This window comes from Peromyscus californicus, unplaced genomic scaffold (genome assembly GCF_007827085.1).
Source record: "Peromyscus californicus insignis strain IS unplaced genomic scaffold, ASM782708v3 Scaffold_13__1_contigs__length_99412109, whole genome shotgun sequence".
Classification (NCBI taxonomy): domain Eukaryota; kingdom Metazoa; phylum Chordata; class Mammalia; order Rodentia; family Cricetidae; genus Peromyscus; species Peromyscus californicus.
The window spans coordinates 22,715,319-22,732,745 of NW_026294424.1; the positions used below are offsets into that span (position 1 = coordinate 22,715,319).

The 17,427-nt window shown below is 48.2% G+C and overlaps 1 protein-coding gene across 6 annotated transcripts in view; it reads right to left on the bottom strand.

Annotated features, from left to right (window-relative positions):
- Bcl11a (BCL11 transcription factor A) overlaps positions 1-17,427 on the bottom strand; it is a 98,130-nt gene that overhangs the window by 15,950 nt on the left and 64,753 nt on the right. The window lies entirely within an intron of this gene.

The window sequence follows — 17,427 nt, forward strand, 5'->3', positions numbered from 1 at the left end:
GGATAATGCTACTAATTGACGAGGCAAACAAACAAACAACAACAAAAAATCCCCCACAGTCCCCAAGAGCAGCAGCCGGACTGAGGCCCCATTCCACTGCACACCAGCTGAGCGGCTTCTCACCACCGCTGGAAACCGAGGAGCCATACAAGCACTTTAGCACCGGGACACTTGTAGGAAAGGAAGCTTGGTTTGTACAACCTGGGGATGCTGTGGATTTGGTCCTCAATGCCCAGCTTTTCCAAATACACACCAGCTAACCACCCTTAGAGACGATGACCTTGGAGTGAGAGACAGATGAAGTTCACATGTTCCAGGGTTGGAGTTCAGAAAAACTGAGTTTGATAGTGAGTAAACACGGCATGCTTGATAGTAGCAGTACTTAAAAGTACTGCCAGAGTATTCCAGGGCACAGTTTCCATACACTGCGGGTCACGTAATTAAATGCAGAGGTCACTAAAAATTTTGCAAGTTAAAGGTTTCTGAACACACAATGACCAAAAATTAATTTCAAAAATCAAATGGGTTTCTAGCCAGGCTTGCCCACATGCTGCATGTCGTTACAGCCTTGGTTCCAAAACGTAATGTGTGCACATCACACTGTGCATGCCATTCAGACCAAGCAACCCGAAGAACACTGCCTGCCTGAGACACCTGGCCCAGGCTCTAGACCACTGGACACTGTGAGCTGCAGTATTTTTACTGCACGTGCAGAATTGACTGCTCTCACGGAAACATAAAGGTTTAGCTACAGCAAACAAAGACCTAATCCTTCCCTACTGCCTTTCTTAAGCATGCAAGCAAACTAGACCATCTTTGGATTGGATTGTGGTAGACAGAATGTTTTATTTTAAATATTGTTTCAATTGCTAACTTTTGAATTTTAGAGGGAGGAAAAAAAATCAAACTAATTTGACTTGGAATTAGGACAGAATTTCCAACTGTTTCTGAACTAGCCCTAGACATTCTACCACTTTGAACTACAAATTTATGAGAAGTGAGTTCTCAACATTAGTGATTATAAAATCAAAATATCAATGAACTCTGAAAAACACTGAAGATGTTCTCCATCCAGCAGTATCAATATTAAGCCAAGATTTTATTATTTATGTAAAAATAAATACACTCATCCACCTCATTAGTATGCAAATTTTCCTTAGTCTTTAATAAGTGTTAAGATTATATGCATACCAAATAATTGCTTAAAAATAAATTTCCTTGTAATTTATTTTAAGTAAATGTTTGATCTGTATATGTATTTTATACTTGTGCATACTGAAGGTCACATAAAAACTTAGGTGAAAAGCAGTGAGTGACAAGTGAAAAAAAATTAAGAAATCCCTTCCATCGCTTTATAGACACGCTGCCAAGTGTGGGTCAGGACAGTTAGGACCAGGTTCCCTTTTATGAGAAACCTAATGGGTAACAATGGCGTGCAGGAGTTGGGCGGTGGTGGCGCACGCCTTTAATCTCAGCACTCGAGAGGCAGAGCCAGGTGGATCTCTGTGAGTTCGAGGCCAGCCTGGTCTACAAAGCAAGTTCCAGGAAAGGCACCAAAACTACACAGAGAAACCCTGTCTCGAAAAACTAAAAGAGAAAAAAAAAGAGTAAATTGTGGTCGGAAGGGTAAGACGGCCAGAGGTAAAGGCACTAGCTCCCAAGCCTGACAGTGGAGTTCAATGCCTGGACTCTCCATGGTAGGAGAAGAGAACTGGTGGCTACAGCTGTCCTCTGACCTCCGCACCAGTACATATACCACCCCACCCTACGCAGGTCTACACAAAATAAATTAAAATGTAATAAAAATGTTTTAAAGCCGGGCGGTGATGGCGCACGCCTTTAATCCCAGCACTTGGGAGGCAGAGGCAGGCGGATCTCTGTGAGTTCGAGGCCAGCCTGGTCTACAGAGTGAGTTCCAGGAAAGGCGCAAAGCTACACAGAGAAACCCTGTCTCGAAAAACCAAAAAACAATGGCGTGCAGGAGAAATGTGCTATTACTGGGCTGTCATGGAAGCATACCAAGCCTTAGACCAGTGGTTCTCAACCTGTTGGTCGATACCCTTTGGGGGTCAAAGGACCCTTCCACAGGGGTCACATATCAGATATCCTGCATTTGTCAGATATTCACATTACAATTCATAACAGTAGTGAAATTACAGTTGTGAAGTAGCAACAAACATAACTTTATGGTTAGGGTCCCCACAGCCTGAGAACCGTGTTCGAGAGCTGCACTTTAGGAAGGTTGAGAACCACTGCCTCAGCTCATCCCTAATGACACCGTCTCCTCTCTGATCAAAGCCAAAGTAACACCACAGGAGCCTGCAACTGTGAGGCACTTGGCACGAGAAACCAATGTGTGCACTTTTGTTGGTGGTGCTAAGTTGGGAGCAAGGGTAAAAATCAGCGCTCGGCTTGTTCTTGAAGTTTTCAAGGAGAAACCTGAGAAGCCACTCTCGCACCTGTTCCTGCCTCAGCGAGCTTTTCTGTTGCAGAGCGTGAAATTCTTTTCTCAGAAAACCACACAACGGAGGTATTTCTGTGACCCCAAACACAAAAGCAACAGGGTCCTTCAACCCCTGCACAGGGAGAGTCTAGCTTCAAATTCCTTGCCACTTTGGAAAGAGGCCCTGGTGTACCCCAGCAAGGAACGGGGGAGCTGTCGGTCAAACTGCAGCTGAACCATTCACATGCGTTGCTAGAAGTCTGCCAACCCGTTAGCAGGAAACAAGGTAGGCTCACAACAGCAGGACCACAGGGCACGGTGAGGTCTCTGCAAGCAGCGTGTCTGAGTATCCAGCATCGTAGTTTGTTTGGAGTTTTGTTTTTTGAGTTGTATGAAACCTCAGTGGTCACCATATCTGTATCTTCATTTCAAAGATGAGGATACTGGAGCCCTGAAAGTAAGGGACTTGCCCGTGGCCATATGGGTAATCAGTAACAAAATGAAAATCTGAGTTAGACCCCCGTCTGTGTTCTTGCCTGGAATATGTCTTCCCCCACTCTGCTGGCTCTGCTGTGGTCTTCACTGGCTAGGAAGTACCAATAAAGGAGGCTCTCTCAGGCCAGCGAGATGGCTCAGTGAGTCAATGCACTTGCTACAAAGCCCGCAACCTGAGTCTGTTCAGTCCAAGAACTGACTCCTATAAGTCGTCCTCAGATCTCCATATATGTGCCATGGCATGTGTGCACCACCACCCTACCAAAAAAAATTACACACACACACACACACACACACACACACACACACACACACACACACACACACGCATGCCCCTAGTTTTCAAAAAGAAAAGGAAGTTCTCACTCTACTAACTCACTGGGCAGACTTACCAACCTGGACTGGAGTGGGCCAGCCTAGCCATGTGGCAAGGCTTCCAGAAGACCCAAGGGCACTGACCCGGTGTCCTGAACTGGAACACAGTACCCACTCTGCAGCAAGAGTGTGTGGACCTTAGGACCACTATCACATTCTCTGCTTCCTCTGCAGACAAACCGTCTGAGGAGACAGTGCTGCCCCAGCCAGTCGTTTATTTTAGAAAACAGCACACTGTCATGGTGACAGAGACAGGGGAGGGGGGCAGCTTGAATGTCCTCTCCAGAAAGAGGGTCAAGCAGGGCTGATTATGAACTCAACTGATTCCTGCCGCTTCTTCCACTAAAACCACCCTTTAATGTTCTCCTTAGCAAGGAGAATCGACATTCCCACATGAACTGGAAATGCTAAATTGTTAATAGCCTCCCTAGGGTTTAACTTCTTGCTATGATGCCTTCAATTATTTCATCACAGCTTAGGCAAAGTAAAGCATCACAATTAATGCTTCTGAGCATCAACTGGAGGAGCCGTCCTGCCTTCCTCTGCGGAGAGGGAAGAGCTGCGCAGGCTGAGGACCCCTCTTCCCAGCCTCCTCTTCTCTCCCCAGGGAAAAGCGGGCTCCTTAGCTGGCTGGGAAGTGATGTCTGCTTCACTTCTTTGTGGGCACTCTTAGTGAATGGCTCTAAGTCAGACCCAGCTTGTTGGAAATGCAGATTCTTGGGTCCAACCTCAGAGTTACCAGACCAGAAGTTGCATGGGATGGAGGGATGGCTACATTAAGTAGGCCCTTCAGGTAACTGGTCAAGTCTAACACAATTCAAACCGGAAGCTTTGATGGTCCTTACTTAGCAGGACCTCATGGACCATGAGACTGTCATCCCTTCCATGACCCTCCTCTTCTAGAATAAAGAAAGTCAAAATCAGGGAAATTCCTAAAGGTCCTTCCATATGAGTTTAAGGTTCTAATCCACCCTTCATCTATCCATCACTGACCTAGTTGGTTCAGGCTGGTCATCAAGTAGGAAACCCACATGAGATAACATTCCAACCACACTAAGTCAGGCAGACGGAGTTCTCACTGCTCCCCTACAACTGCAGTAGGGGGCTGTGAGGGGTGGACTGTGAGGGGTGGACTGTGCAGGGGTGGACTGTGAGGAGTGGACTGTGAGGGGTGGGCTGTGCAGGGGTGGACTTTGAGGGGTGGACTGTGAGGGGTGGACTGAGGGGTGGACTGTGAGGGGGGGACTGTGAGGGGGGGACTGTGCAGGGGGGGACTGTGAGGGGTGGACTGTGCAGGGGTGGAGGGGTGGACTGTGAGGGGTGGACTGTGAGGGGTGGGCTGTGAGGGGTGGACTGTGCAGGGGTGGACTGTGAGGGGTGGACTGTGAGGGGTGGGCTGTGAGGGGTGGACTGTGAGGGGTGGACTGTGCAGGGGTGGACTGTGCAGGGGTGAACTGTGCAGGGGTGGACTGTGCAGGGGTGGAGGGGTGGACTGTGAGGGGTGGACTGTGCAGGGGTGGACTGTGAGGGGGTGAGGGGTGGACTGTGCAGGGGTGGAGGGATGGACTATGAGGGGTGGACTGTGAGGGATGGACTATGAGGGGTGGACTGTGCAGGGGTGGCCTGTGAGGGGTGGACTGTGAGGGGTGGACTGTGAGGGGTGGGCTGTGAGGGGTGGGCTGTGCAGGGGTGGCCTGTGAGGGGTGGACTGTGAGGGGTGGACTGTGAGGGGTGGGCTGTGCAGGGGTGGACTGTGAGGGGTGGGCTGTGAGGGGTGGGCTGTGCAGGGGTGGACTGTGAGGGGTGGACTTGCAGTGGGGGACTGTGAGGGGTGGAGGGGTGGATTGTGCAGGGGTGGACTGTGAGGGGTGGACTGTGCAGGGGTGGACTGAGCGGGAAAGGACTGTGCATTGGGGTACTGTGCAGTGGGGTACTGTGTTGGGGTGGCCTGTCACATGGACACAAGGAAGGGCTACACTCTCCTCTTCCCAGACTCCCTAGCGTGGTATAGCCTTTTTTGAAACAGTTTCTAAATGCCTCCTGCTCCTTGCGTAGGCTTTTCAAACTTTCCCTTCAGGAAGTTCCTTTTAGACCTGTTCCATGTGGGGCCTCAGAGATGGTTGATATATTGTAAGGTTGTGAAGTTTCCTTGTGACTGAATAAAAAAAATAATGACTTCATTTTCAGGTCTCACTAAAAAGCAACAAGTTGAGAATGATTCTGATTTAATGTTGTACATTGGTCACTTTGCATTTCTGTATTCACTGGACACTAACTTTTGACAAGGTGCTCCTCAGTGAGATCCGCTCAAACTCAAGATCATTAAATCAAGTTTGGGTTTCCTCAAGAACAGCTCAAAGATCTCTCAACCACAAGCACACTGTTTGCTTCTGCAGCCCATCAGAAGGCACGTAATACAGTCAGCCACATGGCTGTCCGTTCATCATCAAGCAATCATGCACGGAAACAGTAAGCCCTGAGCTTCACGGCCAACACACTTCATCAAAGCTTCAGGAACCCAACTTCTTTCAGGAGTAAAAGGATGAGGGTGTGGTCAGTGGTCGAGCACTTGCCTGGTCTGTATGTATGAGATCCTAGATAGGACGACCCCCAACAAGCCCCTCTTCAAATAATATTAAACAAAACTCCCAGCCCTCTCCACAGAATACAGAGCTGTGCACTCTTCTCTAAAATGGATCTGTGTGTCTTCCTCTTAACCACGCACATCTAGCCGACGGTCCCCAAGGAGAGCCTCGGGAAGCACTCTCTCTCTCCTCGTCTCTTCCACACGAGAACAGACGACAAAGCACTATGAGCCGTAGCAGGGCCTTCAGCTCTACAGCCCTCAGGTCTTGCCTTCTCCTGGAAGGTGATCTAGTCTGGAAGCTTCTTTAACTGAAAAGCAAATACAGTCCTTAAATATCCTCTGTGGCCCACTATTTCTAGCCCTTGATTGCTGTGAGATGTCCTTCTGTACGCTGCGAATATGTGTTGCTCTGACTGGTTGATAAAACACTGATTGGCCAGTAGCCAGGCAGGAAATATAGGCGGGGCAAGCAGAGAGGAGAATTCTGGGAAGTGGAAGGGCTGAGTCAGGAGTCACCAGGCAGACACAGAGGAAGCAAGATGACAAGGCAGAACTGAGAAAAAGTACCAAGCCACGTGACTAAAGATATATAAGAATTATGGGTTAATTTAAGTGCAAGAGCTAGTCAGTAATAAGCCTGAGCTAATGGCCGAGCAGCTATAAATGACATTAAGCTTCTGAGTGATTATTGTGTAAGTGGGCCATGGGACTGCAGGGGCCTGGCAGGACCAGAGAAACACTCGACCTACACTTGACCTTCAGCTTGACACTGGGTACCAACCCCGCTCTGAGAGCCTGATTTGCCAGTGCATGCTAGAACAAACACCAATCAAGCCTGTGTCCTGAGTTGTTGATCTGGATTCAATACATGCCAGTTTCATCACTGCATGCAGAATTCCTAATTAACCTTCTGATAGTGTCAAGGTGTGCCGCCTTTTATTCTGGAGTGAGCCTTTTCGCCTTCACTTCTTCCCCCAACTGGCTAAGGTTTTACTAAATCAAGATGACTTCTGTTTTGTTTGTTTGTTTGTATTTTTTGTTTGTGAGACAGAGTCTCCCTATGTAACTAGCCCTAGCTGGCCTGGAACTTGCTATGTAGACAAAGCTACCCTTGAACTCATAGAAATTGGCCTGCCTCTGCCTCCTGAGAGCTAGGATTAAGCACTTGTACCACCACACCCAGTCCATGATGTTCCCCGTGGTTCTCTCGAAATATATTCTGCAAAAGGAGAAACAAGAAAGAATCCTAAACACCACACTCTAGAATTTTCTTCTTTAAAACTTCATTGGTTTTTATATTATTTGATACCACATCAGTGACTTAATTGCATCACTCATTTAAATACTCTGTTTTTTATTTCTTGGCCAATTCTACTCTCTCAGACCTATGATTATCCAAACAGGTTGCTAACATCACCTTCCAAGAGTTCTCACGCTAGGCCTCCTCTCAATGAGGAAGAAGGAAGAGATGACATCTTTTATGCCCCCTTATCTATAAAAATGCAAGCCACCAATCTGTCAGGCCTAAACAAAATTTTCTGCAATCTGTGTCTTTAACATAAGCAAAGCATATAATTCAAAAAATAAAAAAAAAAGAACTTGCTTTTCTGAAGAATAACTAAGCAAAGAAACATTGTGTGTCGTCTCTGTGTTGAAATGCAGATTTCCCACTAAAAGGCAAATCTTTCATTTCAAAAGGTTGAATAGGATGGTACTTAAAAAAAGAATTCCAGCTGGTTAAATTTAGGGTGTTGAAAAAAGTTCACTCCAATAATATTCTTTGGCTCTGGGCCCAAAGTATTTTCACTTGATCATGAATTAGATAAAATTTTTATTACACTTTAAGCTTTTGCCTAGAATAGTGGGGCTTTTTGAGGGGACTGTGAGGGCAGCTGAATAAAAAGGCAAATTGTCTTACAACAATTTTTTTGTTGTTTATTTAACCATGTACCTCACTATGCAGAACTGTGGGCTCCAGGATACATTCCCTTCATTCATTCTGACATGCATTCATTCAACAAATATTTACCAAATGCCTATAATGCCCCAAGCTATGGTCTGGCTTCTGTGGGAAATACCAAGTATTCAGACTATCCTGCAGAGCCTGCATCCAGCACGGAAGACACAGGCTGAAGAGACACTCCTACTGGACACAAAACTGTCATAAGAAAGGCACAGGACTGCTAATAGAAACCCACAGGAAGAGAAATCTTGGTGGGATGTCAGTATCCATAGACGTTGGGTTCCCAAATCTGCAGTTGCTCAAATCCTTCATATACAATAGCATAATATTTACATATACTGTGCACACCCTTCCATGTTCTTAAATCATCTCTAAAACACTGCAGATGCTTAAGGAAAGACATTACTGTTTGGGAAATAATGACAAGAAAAATCTGTCCATGTTCAGGATAGAGGCAATTTTTAAAAGATTGGAAGAACCTATGAACACAGAAGCCACTGGATGGAGACCCCCAAGTGTCCTTCACTTTGGAAGGGAGAACAGAGACCTTGAGCAAGAGGCTGACTAATGAGACAGACTTGGAAAGTCCAGAGAAAGGCTTTCTAGACAAAAGCAAGAACGGGGTGTTGGTGTTGTGCAGAAGGAAGCTTCATGGCACTTGGAGTAAAAGGACTCACCAGGCTTCACACCCAGACTAAAATACTGCACAGCCGTTCGTCCAGGTGACAGCAGTGGGTGAGGTCATCCAAATGTCAAGTCTTCAGCTCCATCCTTCGAAATGCCACGTTTTCTTAAATAAGGGACAGAGCCGTGTGGACTACTTTCAAACCCCAGAAAGCTCACCTGCCCTGTTCTGCCTCACCTCCAACTCGCCTTACCTCAAGTTCCCCTCAAGCAGTGGGTGGTCTGCAAGCGAGTTGAGTGCTGATAGCCACGTTCTTCTTTGAAACATTGCCTCCCTGACTTAAGTATCTATTTCAATGTATTGCCAGGTTAAGATGGCCTTGGACTTGTTGAAACGTTTTCAGCAAACAGCTGTGGAGAGATGTTGAGATTCCCTTGTACTAGTTGTCTCTTCCATCCTCAACACGACCTTCCCTCCAAATTCCCCTTTCTTCTCTTCAAAGCCATGGGGAAAGGAGGTAAAGTAGGGGGCTTTGTCTGCCTCTGAGCCTCTACCTGAGACTGTGTGTGCCTCTGATGGATGCATTTCCCCGGTTGTTTGGGGCGGACTTGAGAATTACTTTAAAGATACTAAAGGCATGCAGCAAGGCTTGGTGGGACAGTCAACCCCTGTAATCTTAGCACCCAGGAAGCTGATGCAGGAGGATCAGGAATTTGAGGCTAGCCTAGGCTACATAATGAGTTCCAGGCCAGTCTGAGCTATGCGGTCCTATCTCAAAAGTAGAGAGAGAGAGAGAGAGAGAGAGAGAGAGAGAGAGAGAGAGAGAGAGAGAGAAGACTCCTTTAGTCAATGCACCAAGTCTCGTCACCACAGTCTGTCCCCAGATTCTTCTCTCGCTGGAGCAAAGCCAGGGACCTTGGTGCTTCAGTCCTAACTCTGTAACTCCTCCCCATCCACTTCTCACTGGGACTAAATCCCATCCACTTCTCACTTTGAATAAATCCCATCCTCTTTCTGGCACCAAGTCTTCTCAACTTTAAAAAGAGAAGGCTGGATCAACTGAGTGGCAACTCTCTCCTGCTTCCCACGCCTGTCCAAGACTCCTTGTCACCAAGCTGGCGGCTGGCAGGGGGGACCCACAGGACAGTGTGGGCTTGGATAGCAAGCTAATTTTTTTAAGGCAGAGAAAGTGATCCTGGATTTCAACCTCCCAGGGCAGACTTTCGAAGTTCACCCTCTGCATGGCAGAGAGGAACCCCAGGTGTGTCCTGAGCCAATGGGAGGGAAGGTCAGGAAACCAGGAAGAAACTTCCCACACACCCAGGCTAAATGTCAAGGGAAAAGGTCCCTGCAGCCCATGCCAGAAGGCCAGTGGCAGAGCAAGGAGGAGAGCCAGAGCCTGCCCCACCGCTTAGTAAAGCATGCACAGGCCTCAAAACTTGGGTCTCTCCCCAGCTACCTTCACCAGGGGTGGCAAGGCCCAGGTGCCCTAGCGTTCTGGCCCTTCATCATCGTGGAGTGTTTCTGGAAAACTGGTGTGAAATGAAGTTCTGTAAACCAAATCACACTGGCTAACTGATACAACTTGAGAAGTTTCCTCAGTCACACTGGCTAACGGATACAACTTCAGAAGCTCCCTCACTCTCCTGAGTTCACCAAAACCTGGCAGGGCTTCTAACATTCTACCTTTTAAGTGTGCACCCCCACCCACATCCTCTCCATCAAGTAGTTAATGATCTGTAAACAAACACTTTAAATCCAATGGGGGAGCTTACTATTAAAGGAACCCTGCTGTGAAACCTTTTGAAAAGTTAACAATCTTTCTAGAACGTGAAAAATTACCCTGCGCTTTATCAGTTTGCATTCATGAAATGTTGGTTTGTGTGTTGGACCTTCTGAAAGCTGGGCAAAATCTAGTGAGTCCCATGAGTAGAGTGGTCAGTGGTCCCGTGAGTAGAGGTGATGAAGGATCTAAGCAGCAGCCCTGAGCATGGTTCCTGCAGTCAATTGGTCTAGCCTCATACAAATAAGTTCTAGATACCCTACCCCAAAAAAGTGAGTGGAAGAGCAGGAAACTGTCATGGCAGCCACCTGCAAATCTTGGACTACACACCACGGTTAACACACAAAGGGAGAAGGAGGAACAGCCATTTCATCTGAGGTGAGGAAGAAGTATGTAGGCTGTGAGATGGATCCAGGAGAATGGCCATTTGTTTAGCAAACGTTTAATGCTGATAACACCTGCCAGGGCAGAGAAGGGTTTGTCTATCAAAGCCAGCAGAGACACAACTCCCCAATTACTCTGAAGAGGCCACCCCTAGCCTTTTTATCTGTGTCAACTCACAACAAATGTCATTTATACCTCTGTATCACCATTTAATCAGCCTTGGGACAATGCCAGGATAAGCTAAAAGAACAAATTTGCAAGAGGACCCTTGCTCTTCCAAGGATGACAAGGGGAGAGACATGGAGCATATGTATGAGGGGCCCAGTCTATCCTCCAGGACTGATCTGAACAATCCTTTAAAGAATGAGGACCCCACCCTCCCACCCACCCCCACTCCCACCCCCCACCCCCCCACCCCCGCACAAAGATCAGGCAGGCACTAGAGACAGGATCAGAATATCAAGTCTTCAAAGCTGGCCTTTTCAGGAAAGTGTATGTCCTGGCTGCTGTGAGCTTTCCCCGCTCCCCAGAAAAGAGCCCAGAAGTGACTTCTGTGAGTACTGCAGTCCAGGCTGGCTCTCAGAGCCCTGCTCACCTTCTGGGGGACAATGGCTCCTCACTCTTCACCTCAGGATCCTCAAGGCAGGCCACGGCAAACTGCACTGCACTGTCACAGACATTGCAGACAATTGCTTGGCTTTCGGGGACTATTCTGTGGTATGTGCACTTCAGGGAAAGTGGGAGAAGGCCCACTCTGAGGTGAATATTCTGTGACATTCTTGGCCAAGAAATTCCAAGAACCAGAACTGGCCATTCTCCAGAATTAAAACCTATTATGTCCGTGGTTAGCAGAGGACTGCTCAGAAATTACCAGAGCTAATTTAAGGAGTCAGAGCTCCAAAGGCAAAGAAAAGAAAATGGTCTAGCAGGTCAGGTTCTGACATTTCTTCAGGATCAGAACTAGGCCGCCCTCTTGCCTGAGGTGAGGCTCAATCTAGGAGGTTCTGCTGCAAGGCGAGGCCTCCCCCATGACAACGTGTCCCTTCAGAACAGGCCTCTGCCCTGCGCAGGCAGCAGGCACTCTTGCCTTCTCAGTCCTCAGCACTTTGGCACAGCCGAGGCACAGGCCAGCCCTAACTTCTCTGACAGAACAATAGGTCTGTTTTCTTGGTTATTTTCCTGCACTTTTACCCAACTTCAAATCCCTCATTTCTACAACTGACCAATCCAAAAAGAGTTCCCTGAGCAAAACGGAGGTGCACACCAGTACAAGCCAGTCACCCCAGAGATGGGGTACTGCCAGCTCTTCTGAGGTTTACTGGTTGCTGATGCATTGAGAGGGGTATCCTACAATCCCCAACAGCTCCAACACCTCACACCAGGACTGGGCATTCATCAGTTCCCTTTTCCACTCCCTAGAAACATCTATGTGGGTACTCAAGAGTGTGAAAACCTGACCTCCCAGGGAAAGAGGCTGTTTGTCACAGGCACTGAGAGGGGCCTGTGGGACCCCAGGGGGTTATTTTCGTTTTAAATCTCTAAGGCTGCTTGGGGCATGGGTCTACGAAGTTCTCCAGAAACCCTCTGGTTCCACACTGTCCCAACCTTGAGGGTGACCCCAGGCCCCCAGTGTCAAGATCCCTCAGCTTTACTCTGAATGTCAAAGACTCTGCTCTCCCTTAACAAGCCCCTCAGGCTGAAATCCTTCTTTCTCAATGCCTCAACCTTCAACTGCCAAGTAGAAAGCCCCCTCTGTCACCGGCCCACAGATCTCTGCCGCCATGGTACTCAAGCCCTGTCAGGTGGAGTGGTGTGTGGACAGCAGGCTGACGCTGTTTCAAAGAAACCGACCAGGCAAAAAACGTCCTGTACTCCAGCCCCAGCTCTAACGCAATAAAATGTCTTTTATCAATGTAATTCAAGCCAAAGAGTCAAGGGTCTGTCACCATTTTAAAAAGGCTTATTACATGGCCACAAAAATTTGCCTCAGGCTGAAACCTGGCATGTAAGGTACCAGCGTGGGACAGGCTCTTTTGATTTGATTTTATTTTCTTACAAAATCTGAAAATGAAACGCTTCTATCCCCCCTTCCACCAACCGTTTTTTGATTTATGGAGAGGAGGAAAGAAATCTGAAGTTGACAGGTTGGGACAACTCCACTCAGCTTTCCCACTCAAAAGCTGCTTTTGTTAAATCACATTTTGCATTTATGGCCTGCGGCTCTTGGCTGACTTTAATGGCTCCTCCAGTGTGGAGCAAACTGTGGACTTCCCTGGGAAGAGGCCCCACTGAGGTGACGGCCTTCTCTGTACCCAGAGGAGGAATGTCACAAAGGCCGAGGGGCTGAAGGTGCAGGCCCACAGATTAGACAATGCAGGGGCCACAAAGCATCTGCCTTTGCTCTGAGGCCGACTCTCAGGCCGTGTGTCTCCCACGGGTGCCCCACTGATGTCCCACCCCTCTAAGACCAGTTCTGAAGGCCAGACACCATACTGCCTGGGCAAAGCAGAGCCTTCCTTCGTAAGTGCTCACAAGTCCAGCACAGAGAGATCTCTTCCTCCTATTGGGGGCTACTGTAAGTGACCTGAAGGATCCAACCCAGAGCTGTCAGTGGCCACAGGGAAGCCTTCCCTTCCCCAAGGCGCCCAGGTCTCCCTAGTAAATTATTCACTAGCAAAGGAGCCTCCAGGTCAGCCTTGAACCAGGAGGTGACCACAGCCCCTCAAAGGTGCCTGCTGGCCCCCCCGGCAGGCTGTACTGTTTGGGTGATCTGTAATTGTATATTTACTCAGTGGTTGTTAGGGACAATCAGGTTAATAATTCACGTTGTAAATGCTGTGTAATGATGCACTTAGAAGAGCAGCAATGGTTGTCAAAGTTCCTTATCTTCAATAAATTCTTTCCAGTTGCTCGTCTGGGATACTTTTCTCTCCTTTCAAATTTGTAAACGCAGTCCACCAACTCTCCTGTCTACCCTGCACTCCAGTCATGATAGCCCATCTGTCCAAATGCTACTACACGAAACACAAAGTTTTACTTCGCTTTAAAAAGGGCTTGAAATTGAGCTAGCAAGCTGGCGTGGAAGGCGCACTGAGCTGGCTGTGCCCGGGCACAGGTAGAGAGCACCTGCAGCCGCCCACATGTTGTTACCCAGATTGCCCCAGACCACAAACCAGGGGAGAAAGCAAGAGAGGCCTCAGCGTGCCCAGGATGGTTGGGACTTCCCAGTCAAATGACGGGGAAGAGCCACACGGGAAGCCGTATCTGTGGGCCAGACTCAAGGAGACCCTCCCCACCGGGAGGGCACCCTTGCCTCGTGTCATGTCCAGCCACACACCTCTGCTTGGGACAGCCTCCAAAGTGTGAATGGAGAAGCAAGTTTCATAAAATTACAAAATGGGTCAAGGGGCCCAGAAACAGTAAAAACCTTCCTAGGGTGTCTTACCTGCATCTCCCGGGAGCTGAACAGGGCCGTCCACACCTTCTCCATAGCACCTTCCACATACCACACCCCACCCAGCTCGAGCATGGGAACATGCTGTCAAGGCTAAAGAAAGGCCGCACCAGAAAGACAGTGGGACTGGGACCTGGGTCACCCTGAGCTAGACCTGAGGCCACCCTGGCCCCAAGCTGATGCAGGGGGTTTCTCTGAGCATAGCTGGTAACAGAGAGGAGACAAGGGTACACGCTATCGAAGCAGAGGTGAGGTGGAACATCTCCATTTTGATGCCTTGTGACTTTTGACTTTCTCTGGAGTTCCACCCAACTATGAGTTTTCTCATCCACACTCTCCAGTACATAACCCATTTGTTTCAAGTGTTTCCAAAGGCTTCTTTTTGTCCCCCAGATGAAATGAATTCTCTAACAGATATATTCTCCTGTGGCAAGGGGGCTTCTGGACCACCCCAGTGTCTTGGGAAGGTGTCTTAGGTGTCTTCGGAAAGTGAGCTACAAAAAGTCTTAGGGTCAATGGTCGTCCAACCGTCAACGGATGGCATTCAGACACTGCCAGCAAGCCCCGGTGGGTGCACCTCCTGGGGTGCACCTCCGTGCATAAAGGACAGAGGTAGGCTGCTGATCCCCAACTGAAACACGGCCCTCACCTTCAGATTTGACATGCAGCACACTGGGCGAGACCAGGCAGTGGAGGGGGTTTCTATGCACAGTACATTTTAAAGCCACTCTTTCTGGGGAGTTCAGTTTGGTTGTTTGTTCAGGTTTGTGCTTTCTCTTCCTCCATTAAAAAAAATTGGAGCTGTTTTTCAGTTTCCTGTTCATGGAGCGGACAGAAGGAGGGTATGCGGTGGAGGAGGTGTGTGGGGAGGAGGCTGAGAGATGGAGCACTGCCGAGAATATCCGGAACTGGAGAAAAGTGAGAAATGGAGCTTTTTCTTGGCTTCCAAACAGTTGTAAGTTCCACACCACTGCTTGGTTCCTGGGCACCAGGCACAGAGTGGGGAAGGGGCATGTGACGAGTTTGCCACAAATCAGGATTTGGCATTTAAATCCACAGGAAGCAAGAAGAATAGATGCACTGTTTATTTATAGGTTTGCAGATGAATTAAACAAGATAACCAAATCGTACTTCTCGTGTCTCTGAAGGAACAACTCCATTTTGAGATCTGGAAAGTTCCCCATAATTGAGTACCACCCGACCCCAACATGCTGCGTCCCAAGGTTGAGCTCAGCTTCCTGCAAGCAGGGCAGAAGGCGGCTGCTTCTGTAGTAGCTCAAGAATTCTGCTTTGAAGGACAGGTTGGTCCCACACTACATTTAACTGGAATCAGTTCATCTGATTATACAGTGCCTTGCTTTCTGGAATATGTAATCATCTCTTTCTGATGACATTTTAAATATCCAACTAGACAAATAATTGCAGCATTAATTGATAGCAGAGTCAAGCTGGAAGATAGTTGATTGGCAGAGTCCCCACCAAAACAATCTTCTTTCAAACCTTGCAAGAATGATGCTTACATCTAACTTTTGCTGATAAACGCTTCAAGTCTGATTCACCGATAAAGGAACTGCAAGAAAACCTGCACTTCAGCCTGTGGTTGCTTTGTGAGATGTGATTTATATTATTTCCCATGAATAATCTCGAGGATGGAGCAGGGAGAGTGGGAAGAAGTGGTGTAGCAGAAGGGTGCCTGCTCTTTACTGTTCTTCCTCCTGAACAATACCAGTGACACTCAGAGCCAGCCCTTGGCCCTCTATTATCTATCACAGGGTACAGAAATGGTCTCAACAGGAGGAAACCCAGAAAAAGATGCCCAAATAGTCAGCTTCACTCAGGCCTTTGAAAATTACTGATATCAGTGCCTTAAACCAAGACTCCGACCCCCTGCTCTAAACAGAGCCCTGGCCAAGGCCAGGAGTCCTGTCTAGGTTCCAGCAAGACTCCAATAATCTCAGGCACATTTCCACCACAGCGACAGGGTTCCCTCAGCTTCAATCCATTTCTCCAGCTAAGGTGGGACCCAAACTAATCATTGTCTACATCACTCATTTTGATTGTAGTACTCAGGTCAACACACTGAGTTTGACAGTTTAGGCCCCACGGAGTGCTGCAATGGTGGAGTAACTCAGGATACTCCTCTCCAGGAGACATCACAGTGAATGAGGTGGTGTATTATCAGATTATAGATTACAGTAAGGAAAATCTAAAACAGAAGATAGAAGCACCTGAATGCTTCAGCTAGCAACAAAGGAAGAATGTAGGTAGTGTGTGCGTGCGTGCAACATTCACTCCCAAGTGCACAATACAGATTTCTGCCCATCCCTTTTGCCTGTGCATGCTTTCTTTGCTTCATATTCTTTCTTTCCTTCCTCCTTCCCCTTGGTTGCTTTTCCCCTCTTGAAGCTGAGCCTCATGGTAGGCAAGTGGGTCCCACCACTTCGGCTGAAACCAGACGCTTGTTAGATGTAATGATTATCTGCGTCGTGACACTTACTGCTTGTGAGGGGGCTTGTGGAGCGCGTTACTCTCATTTAGAGCTCCTCCGTTAATTAGGAAGCCCTCAGATTTTCTGTGAATGCAGGTCACTATCGACAGCTCATGCTTTTGATGCTCTGCCTCTGACAGTTGTTGGGCTGCCCTTCCAGGAGCTGGCAGGGTTGTCCAGACTCTGACAGTGTCAGAGAATTCGGTCGTCAGAGCCGATTCACAGCAAGTTGCAGGAAGGTCGCACAGTCTGTTTTCCCGTATTCAGCTGCCTATAGCTCCAATTTCAGAACTCTCTGCCTTCTTCTCTTCCCCATCTTTTCCTGCCCTTCCCTCTCATCTTGCCCCTCCCCCCATGGTGGTCCTCACTATGGGAAATGGACACACTTCTGAGAAAGGGAACGTAGACTTATAGGCAGCCCATCTGCTTTTCATCGAAACAGCAGTGACTGTGGAAGAGAGACTGGCCCCCATCCCAGCTCCTTTCTCTCTCTCTCTTTGTGTGTGTGTGTGTGTGTGTGTGCCCGTGTGTGCCCGTGCGTGTGTGTGTGTGTGTGTGTGTGCCCGTGTGTGTGTGCCCGTGTGTGTGTGCCTCCATGCGCACAAGTGGTCAGCAGCTGCACCTGGTGAGGCTGAGGTCAAGTCTATACTTCTACAATGGCTCACATATTTTTCTCTTAAGGGAAGGGGGACTTTGGAGAAGCAGAGAAAAAAGGAAGGAACGGAAGAAAGCTTAACAGCTCAAGGAAAACTACATGTGGGGCTGAGGTCAGAGGAGTCCTCCCCTTGGAAGAGCACTTCCAAGGTGGGGAGTAGACATGCAGGAGGGCA